A 23685-nucleotide genomic window follows, 5' to 3' on the forward strand; every position below is an offset into this window, starting at 1 on the left:
AAATTTTTTTTATAAAATCCAATTTATCTATATTTCCTTTAATTGCTTATGGTTTGGTGTCATATCTAATAAAAAGTTGCCTATTCCAAGGTCATGAAGATTTACACCTATATTTTTTTCTAAGGGTCTTTCCTGGTGGCTCTGATGGTTCTAAGAGTTCTTCAGTTTTAGCTCTTACACTTAAGTCTTTGATTCATTTTGAGTTAAATTTTGAAGATGGTGTGAGGTAATAGGTACAATTTCATTTCTTTGCACTGCGGATACCCAGTTGTCCCAGTATCACTTTGTTGAAAAGATTATTTTTTCCTCATTGAATTGTCTTGCAGTGCTGTTGAAAATTAATCAACCGCAAATGTGTGGGTTTATTTCTGGACTCTCAATTCTAGTCCACTCTCTACATGCCAGTACCACACAATCCTGACTATTGCAGCTTAAGTTTCAAAATTGGAAAACGAAAGTTCTCCAGCTTTCTTCTTTCTCAAGATTGTTTTGGCTATTATGGATCCCTTGTATTTTCATATGAATTTTAGGGCAACCTTGAAAATTTTTTCAAAAAGCAAAAACTTGAACTGTGATAGAACTGTGTTGAACCTGAAAATCTCTTTGGAACGTATTGCCATCTTCCTATCTGTGAACATAAGGTGTCTACTTATATAGGTCTTCTCCAGTTTTTTTCACCTAGTATTCTGTAGTTTCTAATGTACAAGACTTGTACTTCTTTTTTTTAATGTATCTTGTGGATGCTATTGTAAGTGAAATTGCTTTATTAATTTCATTTTTGGAATGTCTATTGCTAGTGTATAGAAATACAATTGGTTTTTGTATACTGATTTTGGTTTTCTTTTTTGTAGATTCCTTAGGATTTTCTATATATAGAACCTTTTTCCTTTTAGTTTGTTAGCCATGGTTTCCTTCAGTTTTTTAAAATATATTTAACAAGACTGACTTACTTTGCATAGTAAATCCAATATCTGTGCTGCCTGAGAGACTGCTTCTATCGACTGCTTTTCTGCCTATGTGTGGTATTTCCTTGCTTTTTGCATGTCTCATAATTTTTTGTTGAAGATTAAACAAATAAAATAGCAAATTGATTGCTAATAAAATTGAACAAATCTGATTTTCAGATTCCATCCCAGATTTTGTTGTTCTTGTTGTTTTTTGTATGTTTGTTGAATTTTCTGAACTAATTCTGTGAAGTGTATATTCCTTGTTGTATGAGAACACTGAAATCTCTGATTAGTGGTCAGTTAATGATTCAGGAAAGGAGTATGTCAAGGCTGTATACTGTCACCCTGCTTATTTAACTCATATGCAGAGTACATCATGTGAAATGCTGGGCTGGATGAAACACAAGCTAGAATCAAGATTGCTGGGAGAAATATCAATAACCTCAGATATGCAGATGACATCACCCTTATGGCTGAAAGCAAAGAAGAACTAAAAAGCCTCTTGGTGAAAGAGGAGAATGAAAAAGTTGGCTTAAAACTCAACATTCAGAAAACAAAGATCATGGCATCCAGTCCCATCACTTCATGACAAATAGATAGGGAAACAGTGGAAACAGTGAGAGACTTTATTTGGGGGGGGGGGGGTTCCAAAATCACTGTAGATGGTGATTGCAGCCATGAAATTAAAAGATGCTTGCTTCATGGAAGAAAAGCTATCACCAACCTAGACAGTGTATTAAAAAGCAGAGAAAGTACTTGCCCACAAACGTCCATTTAGTCAAAGCTATGGTTTTTCCAATGGTCATGTATGGATGTGAGAGTTGGACCATAAAGAAAGCTGAGCACTGAAGACTTGATGCTTTTGAACTGTGGTGTTGGAGAAGACTCTTGAGAGTCCCTTGGACTGCAAGCAGATCCAATTAGTCCATCCTAAAGGAAATCAGTCCTAAATATTCATTGAAAGGACTGATGCTGAAGCTGAAACTCCAATAATTTGGCCACCTGATACAAAGAACTGACTCATTGGAAAAGACCCTGATGCTGGGAAAGATTGAAGGCGGGAGGACAAGGGGATGACAGAGGATGAGATGGTTGGATGGCATCACCGATTCAATGGATATGAGTTTGAGTAAGCTCCAGGAGTTGGTGATGGATGGGGAAGCCTGGTGTGCTGTAGTCCATGGGGTCGCACAGAGTCCCCTATGGGTATCCATTGCCCAGATTTTCCTTTTAAGTTTTTTGGTTAGCCTCTTGCTTGTCCCAACTCTTATTCTACCATCTCAGGTGATCATGCTGTTCAATAATTGCCTCTGATTGTTTTCAACACACACCTCTGTGGAAAAGACTGTTGGCACTAGATGAACTCTTAATGAGATAAAATAAAGACAGTCTAACAAGGTGGGGGTTCTCCCAAAGAACTATCAGACAGGTCAATTATGACATTACTCAAAGGATGGGGCTTCAAAGGAGCTTCAACCCCATTCTGCTCCCTCCAGTAGCTGTTGGGCTGCTGGTTTTCACTGTGATTGAAGGCTGTTGGATTTTGAGGCTGCTGTGGTGCTGGGAGGCTCTAATGGAATACGACAGGAGGAAATGACACAAAGCTCATTGTTCCCACCAGGATTCAGCTATTTTTCTTGAACAAATGCTCCCAGATTGCTGCAAGCTTCTGGTTAATTTCCAGAGTTCTGAAAATGTTGATTCTAACATTTTTGCCAGCATTCTTGTTGCTTTTATGGAGGAGAGAATTTTTGGAGGTCTTTATTTCATCATTTTTTGCTGGCATCCTAAAATGCAATTTTGACGGAGACCTTCAAGCCTCTAAAAGTATGCTGTCTAGTACCATAGCCATTAGCCACATGGGGTGATTGAACCCTTAAAACATGGTAGTGCAAATTGAGATGTGCTGTAAATATAAAATGCATACTGAATTTCAATACAGTGAAAGGCAATACAATAAAAAACAATTTTAAATATCTTAATGACTTGTTACTTTGAATATATTTTTTAAATTGGAGAATAACTGCTTGACAATGTTGCATTAGTTTCTGCTGTACAGCAGTGTGAATCAGCTGTAAGTATACGCATATCCCCTCCCTCTTGGACCTCCCTTCCACCCCACCCCCACCCCACCCATCTAGGTCATCACAGAGCACTGAGCGGAGCTCCCTGTATTATACAGCAGCTTCCCACTAGCTACCTATTTCGCACATAGTAGTATATATCTCGATGCTACTCTCTCCATTCATTCCACCCTCTCCTCCACACACTGGGTCCACAATCCATTCTCTACATCTGCATCTCTATTCCTGCCCTACAAATAGGTTCATCAGTACCATTTTTCTAGATTCCATATATATGCATTAACATGTGATACTTGTTTTTCTTTCTGACTTACTTCATTCTGTATAACAAGCTCTAGGTTCATCTACATCACTGCAAATGACCCAATTCTATTCCATTTTTATGGCTGAGTAATATTCCGTTATATATATGTACCACAACTTCTTTTTTTTTGTTTTTTTTTTAGTAATGATTCCATTTAGCTTGCATAGTTGTCAAGCCCAAAGAGACTTACAGGTGTCCTGATCAAACAAAAAAATCACAAAGAATCAAATAAAACAAGCAATAACTCCCATGCCCCTCTGTGATTCACCTGTATGTTTGGAATTCAGCACCTGCTACCCTAGTATTCATAGCATTGCTGCATCTCTTTGCATACATCCACATAGACTCAAGACAAGGCGTGTACCACAACTTCTTTATCCATTCATCTGTCAATGGACATTTAGGTTGTTTCCATGTCCTGGCTATTGTAAATAGTGCTGCAATGAACTGCACTGGGGTACTTGTGTCTTTTTGAATTATGGTTTCCACAGGGTACATGCCCAGTAGTGGGATTGCTGGGTCTAATGGAGTTTTATTCTTGGTTTCTTAAGGAATCTCGATACCATTCTCCACAGTGGCTACATCAATTTACATTCCCACCGACAGTGCAAGAGGATTCCCTTTTCTCCACATCCTCTCCAGCATTTATTGTTTGTAGACTTTTTTTGATGATGGCCATTATGACCAGTGTGAGATGACACCTCATTTTAGCTTTGATTTGCATTTCTCTAATAATGAGCAATGTTAAGCATCTTTTCATGTATTTGTCAGCCATCTGTAAGTCTTCTTTAGAGAAATGTCCATTTAGGTCTTCTGCCCACCTATTGATCAGGTTGTTTGTTTTTCTGATATTGAGCTGCATGAACTGCTTGTATATTTTGGAGATTAATCCTTTGTCAGTTGCTTATTTGTGATTATTTTCTTTCATTCTGAGAGTTTTCATCTTATTTATAGTGTCCTTTGCTGTGCAAAAGCTTTTAAGTTTCATTAGGTTCCATTTGTTTATTTTTGTTTTTATTTCCATTACTCTAGAAGGTGGGTCAAAGAGACTTTTGCTGTGATTTATGTTAAATATATGTTGAAATAATATATTGATTATCTTGGATTAAGTAACATATGTTATTAAAATTAATTTCATTTTTTAATAAACCATTTTTAATGTGCGTGGGAGTCAAAATTCTCAGATGATCCCCAATGAGTCATGTCTTCATGGCTGCTAGAAAATTTTAAATTACATATGTGGCTCTCATTAGCTTTCTATTGGAGAGTGTTGTCTGGAATGAAAAAAGCACTAAGGAAACTACTAATCTGGTAAAATGAAACAAAAAATCTATTAAAAATTAGCAGGAAATAGCAAGAAAGAATACAAAACAGAAAACACGAAACACGGCTACAGGAATGAGACTAAACATATTTGTTAGATTCTGTATGATGGAAGGAGAAGTGAAAGTTAGTCGTACAGTTGGGTCCAACTCTGCGATCCCATGGACTGTAGCCCGCCAGGTCCTCTGTCCATGGAATTCTCCAGGCAACAGTACTGGAGTAGGTTGCCATTTCCTTCTCCAGGGGATCTTCCTGACCCAGGAATTGAACATGGGTCTCCTACGTTGCAGGCAGATTCTTTACCAACTGAGGTACTAGGGAATTCCTAGTATGATGGAATACTCTGCCGACATTGAGGTGATAGGCATTGTCTTGACTGGTTTGTGGGACACAGACTTTGAGATGGAGGTTTGAAGGCTGGAGCTTCGGTGGGAAATGCCCTCAGAGACAACACCTGTCCAGGAGTGAAAGTAGCAGGATGACATAAAAGGAGAAATTCAACTGAAATACAGGTGGAGCAGGAGTCTCAGCTGTACCCACAGGAGACTCTGAAGCTGGGAAGGCCTGTCAGAGTGAAGGCTGAGCCTTTATAACCCTGCATTGACCAGCCCCTGGATGTGATCTGTCCCCTGGGAGAACGCGTCACTTTGAACAAGGGCAATTCCAGGGCGAGGACTTAGCTGTGATCTGTCACCAGTCAGCTTCCAGACAGCTGAGGAAATGAGTGTCTCAGTTTTGAAACAGGACCTGGGGAGCACACAATACCATCCACTGTAATGTTGTACATTAAGTGAAAATAAGCAGGTTTTACATACCAGTTCATATGTTAAGTATTAAAAATTATGTTTATATGCAGGCAAATCACTAGCAGAGACTGTTTTGGGAGAGCTAATGTAGAGCTTCTTGATGTGGGTGAAAGAGGAGAGTGGAAAAAGCTGGCTTAAAACTCAAGATTCAAAAAACGAAGATCGTGGCATCTAATCCCATCACTTCATGGCAAACAGATGGGGAAAAAAGTGGAAACCGTGGCAGATTTTATTTTCTTGGGCTCCAAAATCACTGCAGACAATGACTGCAGTCATAAATTTAAAAGATGCTTGCCCCTTGGAAGGAAAGCTATTACAAACCTAGACAGCATGTTAAAAAGCAGAGACATTACTTTGCTGACAAAGGTCCATAGAGTCAAAGCTATGGTTTTTCCAGTGGTCATGTATGGATGTGAGAGTTGGACTGTGAAGAAGGCTGAGGGCAGAAGAATTGCTCCTTTTGAATTGCAGTGTTAGAGAAGACTCTTGAGAGTCTCTTGGACTGCAAAGAGATAAAACCAGTCAATCCTAAAGAAAATCAAACCCAAATACTCACTGGAAGGACTGATGCTGAAACTGAAGCTCCATACTTTGGCCACCTGATGTGAAGGCTCATTGGGAAAGACCCTGATGCTGAGAAAGGTTGAGGGCAGGAGGAAAAGGGGGCAACAGAGAATGAGATGGTTGGATGGCATCACCAACTCGATGGACAAGAGTTCGAGTAAACTCTGGGAGATGATGAAGGGCAGGGAAGCCTGGCATGCTCACAAAGAGTCAGACTGAACAAGAACAAAGGAAGGGGGGCAGGGGCTATGATGGGGAAAAAAATCGTACTTTCAGCTATTCTAATTTTTTATAATCTTCATAAATTATGGGGATGCCTGCATGTGTGCTAAGTTGCTTCAGTCATGTCTGACTTTTTGCAGCTCTATGGACTGTAGCCCATCAGGCTCCTCTGTCCATGGAGATTCTCCAAGCAAAATACTGAAGTCGGTTGTGGGCCCTCTTCCAAGGGGATCTTCCCGATCCAGGGATCGAAGCCACACCTCTTACATCTCCAGCACTGGCAGGTGGATTTTAGACCACTAGTGCCACCTGGAAAGCCAGTGGTGGATGGTGAACATATGGAAATAAACAGGCTTCCAGTATGGATATGCCCTATGGTGATCAACTGTGGGTCAGGATTGAAAAGCTTCCAACTAGAATTGCCTTCTGAATTTTGTCTCCAACGTGTCCCTAGACTCAAAAAATAGACAACAGCCCAGGTAGTTCTGACATTAAATAGAATGATCCCATCTTTACTGGCCCTTCTGAGCCAGCTGACAGCTGCCTCATTGTACAAAACTTATCTATTTTAGGCCATGTGTCTGCTTATTTTATTATTTCAATGACTTTCCTGCTGACCCCTGCAAAAAAAAAAAAAAAAAAAGAGGCTAACATCACTTCTGGACCTTGTCAGTGGAGGGTCCTTTCTCAACTTGATTTTCTCAATCATCTAAACAAAGGCAACACTTATGGAGTCCTTTCATCCTGAAAGAACCATGGAAGCTTTTTCCAAGCAAAGGAATGCATGGCACCTGACGCCACCCCAAATGACAACTATTTAACGACTATTTGCCCCAAACAACAGCAATTTAACGATCGGTGTAATAAAAAGCATTGACCAATTAGAATGAACACAGACCCTTGCAGATATTGGAAAGTGTCCAGTCAACGGTTATCTGGCAACCGACGTGAAAGTAGTTCAATATTTTAATAGACTGAGCTGAACGTGCCAAATATCAGCCCTGACCGCAGGTGCAAATGCAGACACATGACCAGGAGTGGAGGTCAGTTAAGTTTACTGGGTGAATAAATGGTCTCAAATCCACAGTGGCCTCATGATCCTTCTAATTACGCCCGGGAACATGTCAGATGGACAGGAGAGCACACGCGCGTCATCCACTTATGGCTCGCCCACCTGGTTCCCCATGGTTTAACTTGAGTCACCAGCGTCCGCAGCTCTGCCGTGCACTTCAGTTCAGCGAAGATGGCGGAGCCCAAATACAGGGCAAATAGTCTTCATGCGATGGAGAAAGTCCGTGTGTGCGCTACTGGCTCCAACAAACCAGGAGTGGGAGGCAGAAAAAGCAAAGGGGAGCCCAGTTGTTACACTTTAAAATTCCTCCGGACCTGGGATAAATTGAAACATTGTTTTAAGGAATTGTAGGTATTTCCAGGCAGGAGAAACAGGAGATCAGCTCCAGTGAACAAATGTTGACTTTAATTTTAAGTAGTGTTCCTTGGGCAGAAATCTAAAACCATTGTGGACAAATGGTTGTTCTAAAACACCTCACCGTGGGCAGAGCACTGAGGGCTTAGGACGTGCTGTTGCTTTTTATCTAAATTGAAGAACTGCACAAGCTGTCTCTTTCCATAGCCTCTGAACTTGGTCCTTTGACCCCTGAGCCTCGCCAAAGTCTCACCTCCCCACTCAGCCCAAATTGCCTCCCTGGGTATCCTTCTCCTCTCTGAGTTATAACCTTCTCATTGCATACGACGGAGAAGGCAATGGCACCCCACTCCAGTACTCTTGCCTGGAAAATCCCATGGACAGAGGAGCCTGGTGGGCTGCAGTCCATGGGGTCGCAAAGAGTCAGACACGACTGAGCGACTTCCCTTTCACTTTTCACTTTTTCACTTTCCTTCATTTCATGAAGGAAATGGCAACCCACTCTACTAGTGTCCTTGCCTGGAGAATCCCAGGGACGGGGGAGCCTGGTGGGCCGCCATCTATGGGGGTCACACAGAGTCGGATGTGACTGAAGTGACTTAGCAGCAGCAGCAGCATTGCATACCATCCTCCCAAGAAGCTACACCCCCTCCCTGAGTCCCAGCCTCCTCCCAGGCTCCCACTCAATCTCTGGGTGCTCATCTCCTCACTGGTGCCATTTCCCACCAAGGACAAATGCTCTCTCATTCTGCCTGAATGCGTATTGCCTCCCAACCAAGAACAATTACCACCCGCTTCCGTGTGGCCTTGGCAGTTGACCAAGCACGTTCATTCACGAGGTCTCTTGGACCTTTATCATCACCCTGGGAGGAAGCCAGGGTGGTAGCACCTTCCATTTGACAGATGAGGATGTGAGGACCTAGCGAGAGTAAACAACTCCGCCCTTTTCCCCACCTTCAGACCCTGGTGCCCTGGTCTTTCCACGGTGCTCTGCGGCATCACGGCGCCCGCCGGGGCATAGACTTTGTCCCACCTGAAGGGGACACGTGTATGCCCATACCCCCACGAGGCTGGCACATTCCAGAACTACAGGGTCAGGCTCTGAGGGTGTCTAGCTTGGGAAACTATGGGGAGGTGTGGGCGCCTGAAAGGAGTTGCCCTACTGTTTCCCTGCCTCACTTGCAGAGAAGCTGAGAAGATCAAGAGATGATGCAGGTCAAGCGTGTATTGTCAAGACTGGTCCAACAAGTGGCCAGTGTTTTTGCGAGTTTGGTAGAGACAAGGCTCAGGAGGAAAATCTCCAGGTAAACCCTGTGCAGCTCTTTTCCCTCCAAGGACGGTTACCCAAGCAGTTCCAGCGCTCACTTGGCAGTGTCAAGCCTGGGGCCCTGTCCAAATAACTTCCTTTGCAAGGCCATGCACCACACCTCCCGGGAGGCTTCCACTTTTGTGCAAGCTCATGCTCATACCACATGCCGTGCTCACATTCCAGAGCTTTATGACTGCGCAGCAGGGAGAGGACTTGTCCCGCTGTGTGCAAAGAGGGTGCCCAGGCCAACATCCAGCCAGGCTTGGCATGGGAGCCCCATTCAGTCACTGCCGAGGGACCATCCCTGAGTTCCAGGACTGAGATCCAGGATGGATCCAGCCCCCTGATATTGTACAAGACTCCCCTTGGCCCCAAGGGGTCCCAAACGACAGCCGGGATCCTGAGTTCCCAAGGTTATCAGAACAGCCAGCAGACCACAGAAATATACCAGGGTTTATACGGATGTAAGCTCAGAAGCTCCAAAGGATGTACCGAATTTAAGCTGGGCTCATAGGAAAGGTATGGCTTAGAAGGTTACAATCTATGCAGGTACTACTATGTGGGTATTGTAATGGAAAGGGATGGGAGTGGAGTTTCAGGAAGCTGACAGGCCATTAAAAAAAAAAAAAACTCAGTGATCTGAATGGGCTTGAGGATCATGGGGGGATAAACCAGCTGACCCCCAAATTCCAGATCTCTTTCAGGTGTCAAAACTGGGCTCACCAAGATTGCATCTAGAAAACAATTGCCTCTTTGTTCTTGAGTTTAACCTCAGAAAACTACTAAATCTAGAGAGATCAGGGTTGGAAGTGGTCCTGGCAAATTTTCTATAGGTGAAAAAAAAAGCAAGAATAACAGTGACGACAACAAACACCAACAGATCCAGCAGGATTTTCCCTCCCTTCCCTGGTGCCTTTCTCTGAGTGTTTTATCAACTACTGTTGTGGGAGGCATCTGGGCTACTGGTGTTTTTCTACTTAAAGGAGCAAGAAAATTCCATTCACTGAAGAATAACATGGTTGACTGCCCCAACGGGAAAGGCATTCGGCATGCTGCGTTCTTGCTTTCTGGGTCGCTGTCAGGACCCCGAGGTCCAGACTGGCTGGCTCCTGTTCCCTGGGTCACCCAGGCCTCTGGGATTGTGACTCCCACCCACAGAGAGAGTACAGTGCGTGCTAATGGGGCACACGGGGACAGAGGGAAGAGAGAAGAGGGTGGGAGGCAGGTAAATTATTTCTTTTTCAAGAAATAAAATAAATAAAGGCAAAAAAATAATCCTTGCATAAATCTGTCCTAGAGCTCACACTGTGGGCTCTGGAAATACAATCAGGTCCTGGAATCATCCAGAAAGGATCCAGGAATTGACTCCCACCCATCTCAGCAATCTCAGTCTTCTTATTTTTTGTGTGTTTTTTAAAAAGAGGATCAACTATCAAGTGTGTTGGTGGACATATAAAATGGTATAGTCACTATAAAACTGGACATTTTCTATAAAGCTAAACACACACCTGCTCTATGCCACAGCAATTCCGTTCTGAGGTATATTTACCCAAGAAAAATGGAAACACACGACACACAGGACCTGGATAAGAATATGCCTAGCAGCTTGATTCAGAAGAGCCCCAAATTAAGATGTATCAAGAAGTGAATGGATAAATCAACTGTGATAAGCACCTCTGTCCATGGAATTCTCCAGGCAAGAATACTGACCCCTTCTCTAAGGGGTCTTCCCAACCCAGGGATTGAACCTGGGTCTCCTTCGTTGCAGGCAGATTCTTTACCATTTGAGCCACCAGGGAAGACCAGTATAACCATACAATGGAATAATAATAATTTCCTGTTGCTGGTATAACAAATTCACACAAACCGAGTGACTTAACATAGACTTATTCTCCGATAGTTCTGGAGGTCAGAAGTCTGAAATCACTTTCACAGGGTTAAAAAAAAATCAAAATGTTGGCACAGCTGGTTCCTTCTGGAGGCTCCAGGAGAGAATGTTTCCTTGCCTTTTCCAGCGTCCAGTGAACCTCCCTGTATTCCTTGGCTGATGGCCTTTTCACAATGTATCACTTCAAACTGTGGCTCTGGTCACATCGCCTTCTCCTCCTCTGAGGTCAAACCTCCCTCTTCTTCCCATGTATCTGTGACTACACTTAGGACCTACTTGGAAAATCCAAGCTAATCTTTCCATTCCAAGTTTTTTTTGCTTAATCACACCTGCAAAAGTCCTTTTTGCAACATAAAGTAAGATCCATAGGCTCCAGGAATTAGAACCTGGATATCTTTGAGGCCAGTATTTAGTTGACCACAGGAAATACTACCCAGGAGAAGAGAATGAGCTGCTAACACAGGCACCATGAATGAAGTTTGCAAACAGGATGTTGAGCGAAAGAGGGCAGACCAAAAAAAAAAGAAAACATATGTACGATTCAATTTATATGAAGTTTCAGAAGAGGCATAAGTAATCTATGCTGGTAGAAATCAGGACAGTAATTGCCTGGAGGTAAGGTAATTTACTGGGAAAGGACACAGAGAACTTTCTTGGGGATGAAAATGTTCTGTATCTTGACGGGCAAGTGTACATGAGTGTGTACATTTATGAAAACGCGTGGAGCTGTACACTCCATATCTGCACATTTCATAGTGTCTAAATTGTTCCTTGGGCTTCTCCAGTGACTCAGTGGGTAGAGAAATCCACCTGTGATGCAGGACACAGTGGAAACTCAGGGAAGGGGGAAATGGCAACCCACCCCAGCATTCTTGTCGGAAAAATCCCATGAACAGAGGAGCTTGGTGGGCTGCAGTCCCAAGGGGTCACAAAGAGTCCAACACAACTGAGTGACTGGGCACGAACTGTTCCTTAACGTTAAAAAAACGAGTGTAAACAACAACGGAAAAAAGGAGAAAGAGGGCAGGCAGAGTAAAGCGAAGCTCTATTTTGGGGGGAAGTTTTATTTTTTTATTTTGGCTGCGCTGGGTCTTTGTTGGGCTTAGTTGCAGGCTTAGTTCCCCCGGAGCATGTAAAATCTTAGTTCCCTGACCAGGCATGAAACTCACGTCCCTTGCATTGGAAGGGGGATTCTTAACCACTGGACCGCCAGGGAAGTCCCAAGCCTGAACTCTTTAGGACACATTTTCCTCCTTCACTATCACCAAGACAAGCTCCTGTAGTGGAAGGAACCTGGACACAGAGGAGGGAGGACCTGGGATCTCACGCACTTGAGGTCAGCCAATCTCTTGCAGCTTGTAGCATTTAAGGTACCTGAAGTCCATCTTGAATAAATTTGCAAGACAAGACACCCAAAGAAAAACCTTAAATATACTGAAAACCTCCCTCCTCTCACAAGTGAGAGGATAACTATATTTTTTACATATCAACTGTTTTCACTTTCTTACTCCCTTCTAGAACTGTTACACACTCCTGTGTATTTTCTAGATTGTTGTTGTCATGCCAGAGGGATCATTTATTCTCTGCTTTTTTCATTCAACATCACATAAAAAGATGTTCCTGTTTTGCTAGAGAGTCTTCAGAAACATCCTCTTTGATCACTGGATAATATTTCAGTGAGGTGACTGAAATAGTAATTCAGTTAGCCTTTTCCTTTTTATTGGATATTAGGCTATTTTCTTTTCTTTTTTGCCCTCTATAGAAAAATAATGGAGCTCTGGTTGACTTTGTTCTTCTTTTGAATTATTTAAGAAATGAATATTGGAATAAGAAGTCAAGAAGAGGAGAAGGAAACAGCAAAGAAACCTGTAGCACAGAATTCAGAGCTTAAGGGACCTCCAGAATTATCTAGTCTAAAATCCTAATTTTACAGTGGAAACCAAGGGTAGGGCACATCTGAAGTCCAACACGCAGTTGAGTCACAGAGTTAAGACCCAAGCTCAGAAGCCCTGAATTTAATTCAAACAAAATAAGCACAAGCTATGATCTCTACTTTGCCTATACAGCAAGCATCAACAGGGACAAATTTCTCCCATGTAACCTTGTCTTAAAGTTGTGTCTCTCAGACAAATTGTGACAGAAGTTAACTTAAAGAAGAATAGTTGATTAACAGAGACAGAGTGTTGTACATAAAATAGATAAACAACAAGGGCCTACTGTACAGCACAGGGAAGAGTAGTCAATGTCTTCTAACAATCTAGAACAGAAAAGAATCTAAAAAGGGATGGAGATATATATATATATATATAACTCAGTCACTTTGCTGTATGCCTGAAACAATGTAAATCAACTATACTTCAATTTTAAAATTACTTACATAAAAAAAAGAACCTATAATGCTGACCTAAGATTAGAATTTAAGTTACCCTTTAGTTCAGCTGGTAAGGAAAATACTCCATCTGAAAAATGGAGAGGAGAGACTTGTCTTTGCCTTTGTGTGTCTGGGAGATCCTCTGATCACATGGGTGTTGATGTGAAAGATGGTTGGCTCTCAATTAACTGGACTAATAGCAGGAAACCCTGCGGTAGATCACAAAAGGAGAACCAAAGGCAAAAATAATTTGCAAGTGCCTTACGTAATTTTCCAGCAACAGATTCACCTTCTTACCTTTGCCACAGAACTTGGGTTCCTAGAATATTCATCAGCTGGAGCGTAGAACGTGGCTTGATCTAGACCTTGCTAGGAGGAGGAAGATAGCAGCTGTTTACAATGTGCCTACTTAGTGCCAGGCAATAAACCAGATACTTTACATACCCTCCCTGGTGGATTTTTATCCCCAGTAAGTAGGAATCTGAGCCTAGGCTACAGTAAGTAACTTTCCCAAGGTCACTCAGTTACCGTATCAAAGCTGCAGCCCTGTCTGAAGCTGAAACCCACATTTTCAACCCAACCAGAAAAATCAGATCACATTTTGCTCAACAAATACTTATGAGCCAACTATGTTTCAAATCCTGCTTGCTAAGTAGCAAGGGTGTGAAAATAAATAAGAGAAATAGCATTCCTAGGTAAAGCACAATCTAGCAGGTGAAAAGAGAAGCAATGACACGTAGTAGATTCTACATAAATATTGGATCAGTGAGGGAATGAGTCCTCTCAGGTTTGTGAAGCTGTTCATATCTGTTCGGTGGGTCAACGACAGACTGGGAGATTTTTTTAATTTTGTTTTTTTCAAGTATAGCTGATTTATGATGTTGTGTTAATTTGTGTGTACATTAAAGTGATTCCGTGATACATATATACCTTTTCTTACATACGCTTTTCCATTACGGTTTATCACAGGGTGTTGGATATAGTTCCCTGTGCTATACAGTAGGACCTTGTTGTTTATTCGTCCTGCATATAATAAATTTGATCTGCTAATCCCGAACTCCCAATCCGTTCCTCCCCCCTTCACTACCCCTCGGCCACCGCGAGTCTGTTCTGTACGTTGTGAGTGTTTCTGTTTTGTATGTAGATAAATTCATTTGTGAATGACAGGCTTTAAAAAATGCCAATTGACCTGGTCATATTCTTGATTGTTTCTTATAAAATGTGACTTTCATGCAAATTTTCAGTCCTGCTCTAACTCCAAGACAAAAAGTATTTTGATTCCCACTTCCCAGTGTGTTGGGAAACATTATCCAAGTCTGAGTTCCCTAAAACCCAGACCAGTCTTCACCTAAAATAAAATATAATAATCTAAGGGTAATAACTTCTTTAAACAATGTAATTAAATTCATGATTGTTAAATGGGAATAGTTTGTGTTGTTAAATTAAAAAAAAAATTCACTAGTTTAAAACAGTTTCAGTACAGTTTAGTTCAGTTCAGTCGCTCAGTCATGTCCGACTCTTTGCGACCCCATGAATCGCAGCACGCCAGGCCTCCCTGTCCATCACCATCTCCCGGAGTTCACTCAGACTCATGTCCATCGAGTCTGTGATGCCATCCAGCCATCTCATCCTCAGCTGTCCCCTTCTCCTCCTGACCCCAATCCCTCCCAGCATCAGAGTCTTTTCCAATGAGTCTTTTCCAAGAGTCTTTTCAACTCTTCGCATGAGGTGGCCAAAGTACTGGAGTTTGAGCTTCAGCATCATTCCTTCCAAAGAAATCCCAGGGCTGATCTCCTTCAGAATGGACTGGTTGGATCTCCTTGCAGTCCAAGGGACTCTCAAGAGTCTTCTCCAACACCACAGTTCAAAAGCATCAATTCTTCGGTGCTCAGCCTTCTTCACAGTCCAAATCTCACATCCATACATGACCACAGGAAAAACCAAAGCCTTGACTAGACGGACCTTAGTCAGCAAAGTAATGTCTCTGCTTTTGAATATGCTATCTAGGTTGGTCATAACTTTTCTTCCAAGGAGTAAGCGTCTTTTAATTTCATGGCTGCAGTCACCATCTGCAGTGATTTTTTAGTAATAGGAAAATTTGTTATTTCTCATTAAAAAAAAATCTAGAAAAAGCACATGTGATTTTTATTTGATACAATGTTTTTAAATACTTTGACTTCTTTGGAGGTATATTTTATATAGCAAAACACTCAATATTATATATAACAGTAAAGAACAGTGAAGTTAAAAAAAAAATCTAGAAAAAGCACACCCCCAGCTTGATTAAACTGGCTGTTTGGTGATGTCATCCAGGACTTAGTTTCTTTGCATTCCCCACCCACCCCGTCCCCGCAACGTTCATCTTTAGCTTGCTAGACTAATTGCCCTCCTGGTTTCCACTGCGGCTGCCGTAATTCCAGACATCACATGAATGGCTTTTCGACTCCAGCTCCCAAATACCTCTCCCGAAACTGCAATGGTCCTAGTCCACATTGTCGCCATCTTGCTCCCAGACAATTGTAGGAGTTTCCCGTAGTCCCCAGCTGCGGAAACCCAGATATTACTGTCATTTTCACATTAAACATTTCAAGTGTCCTTATTACCCTCGAAAGAAAATCCAAACTCTTTAACTTGGTTTACAAGGCCCTTCAGGATCCGGCCCAACCTACCCGCTACTTTCATCGCTCCGTATCTCAGCTTCCCAGGTGGCTCAGTGGCAAAGAATCCATCTGCCAATGCAGGAGACACAGGAGATACAGGTTCGATCCTTGGGTCTGGAAGATCCCTTGGAGCAGGAAATGGCAACCCTTTCCAGTATTCTTGTCTGGAAAACTCTATGGACAGAGGAGCCTGGCAAGTTACAGTCCATGGGGTCACAAAGAGTCAGACATGACTGAGCACACACACACAGGTTAATACTCCAGCCAAACCAAATGCTATAGGGTAAATGGTTGTATCCCCCCACCTCAAACTCTTATGTTTAAACCTGATCCCCAGTGTGATGGTATTTGGAGATGGGACCTTGCTGCTGCTGTTGCTGCTAAGTCGCTTCAGTCGTGTCCGACTCTGTGCGACCACATAGACGGCAGCCCACCAGGCTCCCCCGTCCCTGGGATTCTCCAGGCGGGAACACTGGAGTGGGTTGCCATTTCCTTCTCCAACATGAAAGTGAAAAGTGCAAGTGAAGTCGCTCAGTCGTGTCTGACCCTTAGCGACCCCATGGACTGTAGCCTACCAGGCTCCTCCGTCCATGGGATTTTCTAGGCAAGAGTTCTGGAGTGGGGTGCCATCGCCTTCTCCGATGGGACCTTAGGGAGGTGATTTGTTATGAAGGTGAAGCCCTCAGGAATGGGATTAGCACCCTTATAGAAGAGGCCCCAGAGAGCTCCCAGTCCCTTCTCGTGAGGACACAATGAGAAGATGGCCAACTGAGAACCAAGAAGAGGGGCCTCACCACATATCAAGTATGCTAGCAACTTGGCCTTGAACACCCAGCAACCAGATCTGTGAGAGATAGTTGTCAGTGGTGTGTAAGCTCCCTAATCTAGGATACTCTGTTATAGTAGCCCCTACAGACCAAGACCGAGGATGAGCTGGCTGGATGGCATCACTGACTCGATGGACACGAGTCTGAGTGAACTCCGGGAGTTGGTGATGGACAGGGAGGCCTGGCGTGCTGCGATTCACGGGGTCGCAAAGAGTCGGACTCGACTGAGCGACTGAACTGGACTGAACTGAACAGACCAAGACACCAAACCCATCTGTGCTCTACAGCTCCTGGTCCTTGCTTATGCTTATTCCTCACCTAAAATATTCTTTCCTGTTCATCTAACACTTAACATTTCCCAGTAATTCATTCAACAAATATCTGCTGAGTGCCTACTCTGCACCATGAACTAGCCTAGGCACTAAGGATAAGGATACTGTAGGGAACAAAAGAAAGCATCTAAATTTATGACCTTATATTTTGGTTGAGGGAGACAGACACAAAGCATAAACAAGTAGCCATGTAGCGTGTGTCAGATGGTAATAAGAGCATTAAAGGAAAATAAAGCTAGAGAGGGGGACAGGGTATACAAGAGGCTGGCCTAACTTTTTAAGTAATGTGGGTTTGACAGTCCTCACCCAGAAGATGACATTCAAGCTCAGCTGGGATATTCCTTCTTCCTAGAAGCCTTCTTGAAATTTTCCAAGTCCAGGTTAAGTGCCATATTTATGAACTTCCACATGATCTCTATTTCCCCATTATAATACTTCACAGGTCATGGAGTATTTTTCTGTTTATTTGTGAGTGTCAATTGTAAACTTGGGGGCACAGGGAATTGTAGATGTTCATGCTGTTAGCTGAACCAACAAATGAAGTGACCACCTACATCATTTATAAGATAATTTATATAACGTTTATGGTAGTAGTGCTCTGTTAGGCACTCCTGCACACTTGGCCTCATGTGAGACAGGCAGGTGGCATTGTCCCCTTTTAACAGACTCTCCGAAAAGTTACATTTCTTGCCCAGGGTGTCACAATGAGAGGAAATTCGAGCTCAATCCCACCCCTCACATCTCCAGAACCAATGTGCTTTCCAGAAAAATCCCACTGCCTTCCTGAAGCATGTTCTGTAAAAACACCAGCCACTGACCCAAGCACACTTGGCCTGCTCAGCCAGCGTCTATCTATTCACTTTTTATCACGAAAAGACCTTGGCTCTTTCCCGGGGTTCCCATATTCCCACCTCCTAGGAAGCTTTCACCAAATGCTAAAGCCATTGTGTAAACCCAGAGGTAAATCTTCAGGAATTCCTTGATGGAGCCGCTGCACGGTCTGCCTGCCTTTCCACACTATTTTCCCAAATGTTTACTGTAAGCATACTCCTCCGAGCACACTTCTAGCAGATCCAATTCAGACAACCACAGAGTGCGGATCCACTGAAATACTCTCATTGCTGGCACTTTTGAGCTGATGTTGCCTCTGCGATGTGTTAATTAAAACATGTGGGGTTCATAAAAGCTGCAGGCAGAATCGCAGACGGGAGTCATTTAGCAATAATGAACACCCTCCCACCCCAGCCTCCCCACCCGGCTTGCTGACAAAGTGTCACTCCGTTTGGACAAGAGGAACTGAGAAGGGGGCTGACTGGGCAAAAAAGTCAGTGTTTGGCAAAATCTCTGCTCCTTAGAGCTGTCCCTTGTCAAAGAAGCACAGGGGAGGGAAGTGAACCCAAGCTCCCCTCACTTCAGAGAAGTGATTTAAGCGGCAGGCGGGGTTGAACAGTTCTTGGTAGTTTTCCACTTGCTGCTCACAAGTCCTGACCCTCTTTGGTTCTTTGTCACTTGGCCCCATAAAAACACCCACTTCAGGGAACTTGAACACTTGCTCACACCACCCACCGCCCCACTGGCATGTGGGGAGAGGGTTAGAAGTTCACATACTCTCATGCCTTTGTTTTCTTGTGTGGTTCTCTGCACAAGCACCTCTAAACAAGCCAAGTGGTTGTCATTGTTGCCACATGATTTTGTACCGGTGGCTTCCTTTCATCCTCCCATCCTCCAGGCAGGTGGACAGCAGGAGAGTTAACTATTTAATGAACAGTTTATAAAATGAGTGGGCACAGACAACAAAGCGAGCCTGGATGCTCTGAAATGGGCCACTTGGTAATCAGAGGGCTTCTTTCCACCTGCAAGACTGCTTTGCAGTTGAATAGACATGGCACAGAATAAGCACTCTTATCTTTCTTGGGGAAATAACTGTGTTTTCTCAGGGAGCTGGAAAATTCTCCCGTAAGTATAAACATTTAGAGGGAGAAAAAAGAGATAAACTCCCTAATTCTAGTAACTAGGGGTAACCTATTGGATCATATGTTCTTGCCTCCATCACTGTTTATGTCTAAGGTCTGTGCAGCCCGAATTCTGCCCACATTAGCTTTCAAGAAGGAAGAAGCAATCCTTCCATTCCTTTCCCTGCTTCCGACTCAGAGCGTTCAAACAGCTGGACGCCTTTGAAAAAAATGACTGTAATCATGACAGAAACATACTACTTGCCACACAGAACTGAGAAAGAAAGACATTTCCTACGATCGCTTTTCCTTTGCATTTCTGAAAAGTGAGGGAAATTATCATTTTAAAAAAAAGGCCATAAAACTGTCTCAGCATCCCCTCCACATAGATGAGAGAAGACAGCCAGGAAGAGAAATTACAGAATGAGAAAACAGCACTGTTCTGATCTTTCACGGCTTCTTTTCAGAAGTGGATCTTTCCAGAAACATCTAATAAAAAGCCAAATGTTTTTAAGCTATGAGTGACTTTTCAGAAAGGTGCCCCATGGCCTCAATTATATGACCAACAAAAATGAATAAGATAAATCCAAATGGAAGCAAGAACTTGATCCAAATGAATCAGTTTCTTTCTCAGCTAGAGATTCGTCTAAAGGATTGTGTTGAACCATTGCTCTTGATGATTGTGGACTGACGTTTCTGGAAATAAAAGTGTCCTGACCATATGGGAGACAGACAGTGTGGTCAGAAGAGTTCCTTGGAGTTTGTACTCAGTTCAAATACAGAGTCGTTTCCTAACTGTGTCCTCTTGAGCAAATCTCTTGGCTCCTCTAACCTGAGTTTCCTCATCTACAAAACGGAAGTAAAAATAAATACAGCCCCATCCATCATAGGTTCTCAAAAAGATGAAAAGATAAGACAAAGAGCTTCAAGATACTGACTTCTTAAGATGGCACCTGGTATCTCTTACGCAGTTGTTAAAAGAAAACCTCCATTATTATTACCATCTGGAAGAGTCGCAAAGATGATTAACTGCTGCTGGTACAGCTGGCTTCGCCTCCTGGGCACAAGAACTTGAAGCTAAAGCAAATCGATGGAGGTTTTCCCGTATAGAAGGACGTTTAATGTAGACTCAAAACCAGACTGAATCATATTCGCAAAATCAGCCAACAAACGTCCATCGTGTCCGGTCCCATGGGGAGGTTCTCAGGGATGAGAAGAGGACTAAATTTTGTCCTCCCAAAACTCATATGTTGGATACTGAGTGAAGTAAGTCAGAGAAAGAGAACTATCATATGATATCCCTTATATGTGAAAGTTTCTCAGTCGTGTGTGACTCTTTGTGACCCCATGGACTGTGAAATTCTCCAGGCCAGAGTACTGAAGTGGGTAGCTGTTCCCTTCTCCAGGGGATCTTCCCAGCCCAGGGATCAAACCCAGGTCTCCTGTATTGCAGACTGATTCTTTGCCAGCTGAGCCACAGGGGAAGCCCAGATTCCCTTATAGGCAGAGTCTAAAAAGAAATTATACAAATGAACATATTTACAAAGCAGAAACAGACTCACAGCCTTAGAGAACAAATTTATGGTTACCAGAGGGGAAGGTTGGTGGGAAGGGATAGTTAGGGAGTTTGGGATCAATATATACACATTGCTGTATTTAAAATGGATAACCAACAAGGACCTACTGTATAGCACAGGAAACTCTGCTCAATGTTATGTGTCAGCCTGGATAGGAGGGTAGTTTGAGAGAGAATGGATACACGTATATGTATAGCTGAGTCCCTCTGCTGTCCACTTGAAATTCACAACATTGTTAATTGGCTATACTCCAATGCAAAATAAAAATATTTTTAATTTACATTTTAAAAAATTCATATGTTGGATGTCCAAACCCCCAAGTGATTGTTTTAGGAGCTAAGTAAACGTTACATGAGTTCACAAAGGTGGGGTCCTAGTCAAATAGGATTAGTGGCCTTCTCAGAAGAAGGTGCCCCAAATGGTGCCCCAAATGCAGCCAGCAAAGAAAAGCCATGCAAGGACAGAGCAAGAGGGTGGCCATGCGCAAGTGATGAAGACAGCTCTTTCCAGGATCTGAACCAGCCGGCAAGTTAATCTTGGACTTCCCAGCCTCCAGAACTGATAATGAATGTTGTTGTTCAAACCACCCAGTCTGCAGTACTCTATGTTTTTTATGGGAACTAGAAATAACTAAGAGAGAAAGATGTCATTTCTTCTTTCCCCACCAGCAATAAATTGAAAATGTGCCTTAATGAATACAGAATGCCTCCTTTCTCAAATAGTTCTGTCCTACTCTTGAAGGATGGCCAGTGTGCATAAAATTTATAATGGTTTTATCTAATTTTAGAAGATAAATACATCAAATCCCATACTTTAGGTGAAGTAACTTTCACATGGGGAAGAATATTCACCTCCCACTGGAGAGCTATGATGTACACAATCGTCAACTGGAGAATATACTTTGTTGCACGATTTAAAACTCTTGGCATGGCTGAGCAAGAAAGCCGCTCCCGACGACTTTTGTAAGAAACCTCCTTCAAGCTTGGAGGCTTAGTTCTCTGCTGACACACATTTCTGCAACCGATTCACATGTCTGAAAACAGATGTTATCATCAGTTATGGAAATTATAGTTTCCCCAAGGGAGCGGGCAGTGTACCAAGAGATGAAAATATAGATAGAGGATGAGTAAATTCTAAAATGTTCTAGTAATTTCTGCAGAAACAAGTTAGGTGGCCTCCAGCTTTACTCTGAGCAAAATGTTGCACAGTCCTTTGAACCCTCAATGGGTGGCTGGTGCCAGATAGTGGCAAAGGTTCTGGGCTGGGAGCCAGGAAATTCCAGTTCAAATCCACTAGTTCGAAGACTATTCATTGAGGACCTAGTACACATTATGGTAGAGTGGAAGGGAACAGAGACAAAACAAAACTACCAGGTCAAGTGCTGGCCCTGCCCTTGACCTTGGGGGAGGTGGTCGCTCTTCCTGTGCCTTCGTTTCCCACAGTTGATGGGATAAACTAAGAACAGTACCTGCATATCTCCAGAGGCCCCGTGTGTGTTTGCTGCCATCATCACTGCCATTTGGGCCGGGGTCCATCCCAGGTTCTGGCCTTGGCACCCCCTTTCCAATACTTCACAGCTCTGTGTGACTTTTCATGAAACGTTTCGTCGGCCAGTGCTTCAGTTTCCTCATTCTTAGATTGGAGAAGGCAGTGCAGAGGAAGTGAAATAAACTATGCAAAATGCATGGTATAAAATGATTGTAAGGTTAATACTGGAAGGAAATCCAAAAAGAGGAGATGTACATGCACATAGAGCCAATTCACTTTGCTGTACAGCAGAAAGTAACACAACATTGTTTTAAGTATACTCCAATGAGGGCTTCCCAGGCGGCACTAGGGGGTAAAGAATCCACCTGCCAATGCAGGATATGCAAGAGACGCAGCTTTGATCCCTAGGTTGGGAAGATCCCTTGGAGTAGGAAATGGCACCCAACTCTAGTATTCTGGCCTGGAAAGTTCCATGGACAGAGGAACCTGGCAGCCTACAGTCCATGAGGCAGAAAAGAGTCAGACACGACTGGACACTAATACTGCAATAAAAATTAATTAATAAAAATAAGGTTAATATTCTTTTTCCATTCCCTTCCATCTCCCCGACTCTCCCATCACCACTGAATTATTCACCGCAGAGAGTCCTTCTCAGACCCAGGCTACAGACACACCCTGTTGATGCCCGTGGGTGAGAGAGGGCATTGTGATTTCTTTTGTGAGCTTTGTCTCTTTGATCATCTATATCAGGGTCTTACACACACAGCACACGGTTGAATAGAAATAATTGTCTAAATCAGGGGTCTGCAAACTTTTTCTGTAAAGGGCCAGACAGTAAATATCTTTGGCTTTGTGGGACACGTGGTCTCTGTCACAACTATTCAACTTGTGGAACGTGTGAAAGCAGGCTTAGACAATCTATAAACAAATGAACACAGTTGTGTTCTAATAAAACTTTATTTACCAAAGCAGGCAGTGGGCCAGATTTGGCCTGTGAGCTGTACTTTGCTACCCCTGATCTGGACTCATCCATTCAACAGATACTCTGTGCCTCATACATGAAAGATACTGTCCCAGGTGCTGGGGATACTGCTGAAAATGAAATAATGTCCTTGCCCTGGTCATATAAAGGTGTTTATTCTTGTCCATTTCTCACACTGAGGAGACCAAGTGAAGACACTTTTCCCAAAAAGGAATAATCGTCTGTGTGAGAGGCTACTAGAAGTGTGAATGACCTGAGGACTGAGCAGTGATCATCTGATTCAACAGGAAGAAGCCATCGGGTGACGAGAGCTTGTTCCTGGAACAGTGGAGACGGAAGCCTGGTGAGTGAAATCCAAAGGGACAGGAGGCGAGGAAGTGAGGACAGGGCAGAAGTGGGCTGTACACGGAAGCACAGGAGCGGGCTGGAGGGCACCGGGGACGCGGGCTCAGGGAGGATGTTCTCTTTCTGGTTTGTGCTGGGTCTTCATCGCAGCATCTAGGCTTCTCATTGCGATGCCTGCTCTAGCCGCAGTACCCAGGTTTAGCTGCTCTGGGGCATGCGGGATCTTAGTTCCCAGACCAGGGAACAAACCTACATCCCTTGCATTGGAAGGCAGATTC

General features: G+C 43.2%; 1 long non-coding RNA gene across 3 annotated transcripts; it reads right to left on the reverse strand.

Moving 5' to 3' along the window:
- Window positions 1–6816: 6816 nt before the first annotated feature.
- LOC138430190 (uncharacterized) lies at window positions 6817–22427 on the reverse strand. Of its 3 annotated transcripts, none has more exons than XR_011253043.1 (3): window positions 22061–22427; window positions 13542–13613; window positions 6817–7636 (listed from the first exon to the last, which is right to left on the reverse strand). It is a non-coding gene; the product is annotated as an uncharacterized lncRNA (long non-coding RNA). The 3 variants fall into 3 exon arrangements; XR_011253049.1 differs by lacking the exon at window positions 22061–22427 and adding an exon at window positions 21444–21625 and having other exon boundaries at window positions 7199–7636; XR_011253048.1 differs by lacking the exon at window positions 22061–22427 and adding an exon at window positions 15914–16078 and having other exon boundaries at window positions 7199–7636.
- Between the last annotated feature and the right edge of the window lie 1258 nt (window positions 22428–23685).

Source organism: Ovis canadensis, chromosome 1 (genome assembly GCF_042477335.2).
Source record: "Ovis canadensis isolate MfBH-ARS-UI-01 breed Bighorn chromosome 1, ARS-UI_OviCan_v2, whole genome shotgun sequence".
Lineage (NCBI taxonomy): Eukaryota > Metazoa > Chordata > Mammalia > Artiodactyla > Bovidae > Ovis > Ovis canadensis.